Source organism: Lactuca virosa, chromosome 6 (genome assembly GCF_052849685.1).
Source record: "Lactuca virosa cultivar CGN04683 chromosome 6, Lactuca_virosa_CGN04683_v6, whole genome shotgun sequence".
NCBI classification, from domain to species: domain Eukaryota; kingdom Viridiplantae; phylum Streptophyta; class Magnoliopsida; order Asterales; family Asteraceae; genus Lactuca; species Lactuca virosa.
Genome location: NC_136431.1, coordinates 80,728,629 through 80,732,129, shown reverse-complemented (window position 1 = coordinate 80,732,129; position 3,501 = coordinate 80,728,629). Strand labels below are relative to the sequence as shown.

The 3,501-nt window shown below is 38.7% G+C and overlaps 1 pseudogene; it reads right to left on the bottom strand.

Moving 5' to 3' along the window:
• Positions 1-243: 243 nt before the first annotated feature.
• Positions 244-2,973, bottom strand: LOC145121690 (uncharacterized; annotated as a pseudogene).
• Positions 2,974-3,501: the final 528 nt, after the last annotated feature.

The window sequence follows — 3,501 nt, the reverse complement described above, 5'->3', positions numbered from 1 at the left end:
CATAAAACAATAAAATGAAATAAACCACAAACACACCAAATAAATTAAATCCATCATTTTCGCTGAGGATCGCGATTGCACTTGGCATGTGCAACAAGCCTTTTAAACCCCTAGGTTACCCTAATGGACGAGTGAAGTCTCGTGAGGGTTTGCAGTGAACATACCCACAAAGTTCTCGGGTTGCCTCCCGAAGTAGCGCTAAGTTTAACGTCTTCAGCCAGACGTGTTACCTCGAAGCAAAAACTAGATGACGTAAGTGGGTTGTTCTTGTAAAAAGTCAACCCGTTCTACTTGTACCTCATGTCGTGTGGCGGATGAAATATAGGGCTTGAGACGATGCCCGTTTACTTTGAATGACTCACCGCCTTTTTCATCTTTGATCTCAATCGCTCCGTGAGGTGTGACATCAACTACTTCATATGGTCCTGACCATTTGCTTTTCAATTTCCCAGGAAAAAGCTTTAACCGTGAATTAAATAGGCACACTTTTTGTCCTTTTTCAAAAGTTTTGATCTTTAATTTTGCATCGTGGAATGCTTTCATCTTGGACTTATATGTGACAGCATTATTGTATGCCTCATCCCGGAGTTCTTCCAGTTCACTCAATTGTAGTTTTCGTTCCTTTCCTGCTTGATCATACTCCAAATTTACTTCTTTGATGGCCCACAATGCTCGATGTGCTAACTCAACCGGTAAGTGACATCCTTTTCCATAAACAAGTCTATAAGGGGTTGTGCCAATCGGTGTTTTGAAAGCAGTCCGATAGGCCCAAAGCGCATCGTCTAGTCGAAGTGACCAGTCTTTGCGGTCAGGTCTAACGGTTTTTTGTAAAATTTCTTTGATCTGTCGATTAGACACTTCCACTTGACCACTTGTTTGAGGGTGGTAAGGTGTGGCAATTCTATGATTCACACCATATTGTTTGAGTAGTTTGCCAAATTTAAAGTTTTTAAAATGTGACCCCCCATCACTGATGATCACACGAGGGATACCATGTCTCACAAAAATATTTTTCTTGACAAACTTACAAACAACATGGTGATCATTTGTTTTGGTGGCCTCGGCTTCAATCCACTTTGAGACATAATCGACAGCCACCAAAATATAAATATTGCCGAAAGAAGTTGGAAAAGGACCCATAAAGTCAATTCCCCACACATCAAATATTTCAACAACCAAGATGGGGTTTAATGGCATTTGGTCTCTTTTTGAGATCCCCCCAACTTGTTGGCATTTCAAACAGGATTTAACAAACACATGCGCATCACGAAAAATTGTTGGCCAGAAGAAACCCGTGTCTAGAACTCTGTGACCCGTCTTTTGAGCACTGAAATGTCCTCCACATGCGTATGAGTGACAATGAGCCAATAAATCTTGAATTTCATGGTCAGGGACACATCTCCGAATTATTTGATCTGGTCTAATCTTGAATAAGTCTGGATTGTCCCAAATAAACCGTTTTGCTTGTGCCATGAAATGTTTCATCTTTTGCTTTGTCCAATACTCTGGTATTTTTCCTGTAGCCAAATAATTCACAATATTAGCAAACCAAGGTAATCCATTGATGATCAATAATTATTCATCGGGAAAGGTATCCCGAATTTCTTCCTTGAAAGTGCTTGATACATCAATGGGGAGTCTGGACAAGTGATCAGCTACTACATTATCACTTCCTTTCTTATCCTGAATTTCTAAGTCAAATTCTTGTAGTAGCAATATCCATCTAATAAGCCTCGGTTTTGCATCTTTCTTTTGCATGAGATGACGCAAAGCACTATGGTCCGTAAAAACAACAACTTTTGACCCCCAAACATATGAGCGAAATTTGTCTAAAGCAAAGACAACTGCTAACAACTCTTTTTCTGTTGTTGTGTAATTCAATTGTATATCGGAAAAAGTTTTGCTAGCATAAGAGATTACAACGGGCTTTTTATTCACCCGTTGCCCCAATACAGCACCAACCACATAATCACTTGCGTCACACATGATTTCAAAAGGTTGTGACCAATCAGGTGATCGCAATATTGGTGCTTGGGAAAGTTGTCCCTTTAGATTTTGAAAGGATTTCATACACGATTCATCAAAAGAAAATTGTGCGTCTTTAGAGAGCAAATTGCATAAAGGTTTTGAAATCACACTAAAATTTTTGATGAATCGTCTATAAAAACCTGCATGTCCAAGAAAAGATCTCACGCCTTTGACATTTGTGGGAGGTGGTAGTAAGGAAATGAGTTGTACTTTGGCATGGTCAACTTCAAATCCTCTTTCAGAAACAACATGCCCAAGTACAACTCCTTCTTTAACCATGAAATGACTTTTCTCCCAACTTAAAACCAAGTTTGTCTCCGTGCAACGTTTCAAAACTTTTACCAATTGTTGGAGACATGTGACAAATGTTGATCCAAAAATAGAGAAATCATCTATAAAAATTTCCAAGGACTCCCCGACCATGTCTGAAAAAATACTAGTCATTAATCTTTGAAAAGTGGCAGGGGCATTACATAATCCGAATGGCATTCGTCGGAATGCGAAAGTACCATAGGGACATGTAAAAGTAGTCTTGGCTTGGTCTTCAGGATGTATAGGTATTTGATTGTATCCAGAATACCCATCCAGAAAACAATAAAACTTTTGACCTGATAATTTCTCTATTATTTGGTCAATGAAAGGTAAAGGAAAATGGTCTTTTAAAGTGGCAGTATTTAATTTGTGATAATCAATACAAACCCGCCACCCGGTTACCGACCGAGTGGTTATCTTTTCACCACTTGAAGTTTCTACGATCGTGACGCCAGCTTTCTTTGGAACGGTTTGCGTTGGGCTAACCCATACACTGTCAGAGATTGGGTAGATGATTCCGACATCTAACCACTTTAACACTTCTTTCTTCACGACTTCCCTCATATTAGGGTTCGATCTTCTTTGCGTCTCTCTTGATGGTTTTGTCGACGGTTCGGTAATGATTCTATGCATGCAAACTGCTGGGCTTATTCCCTTAAGATCGGCAATTGTCCATCCAACTGCGGCTTTGTATGTGTTAAGCACCTTCAGTAATGCTTGTTCTTGTTCCTCTGTCAAATCTGATGCAATGATCACCGGAAGCGTTTAATTTTTTCCCAAAAAGGCATATTTCAAATGCTTCGGCAACAACTTCAATCCCCGGCAACGACGCCAAAATTTGACGAGCGGTCGTTGTCGCGTCAAAAATAAACCTTATTTCCACTAATCTAGCGAGTGGTAAGTAAGGGTCGGATCCAGAGGAGCTTATGGTTAATAGTTTAGTTACTATTTTGATTTAACGATAAAGAAATAATGATTAATTTGAGATTTATAAATATGATGACAAACAAAAAATATATGATTTTAATTCAATTAAAAAAAATGATCGCTTCCGGTATCATAATTAATAATTATATGAATTAGAAATGAGTGTTATTAATTTTTCATAGTCGATTCAATTAAAGTCTAAGTCCAAAATAGAAAATAAGTGTAACCGCACCC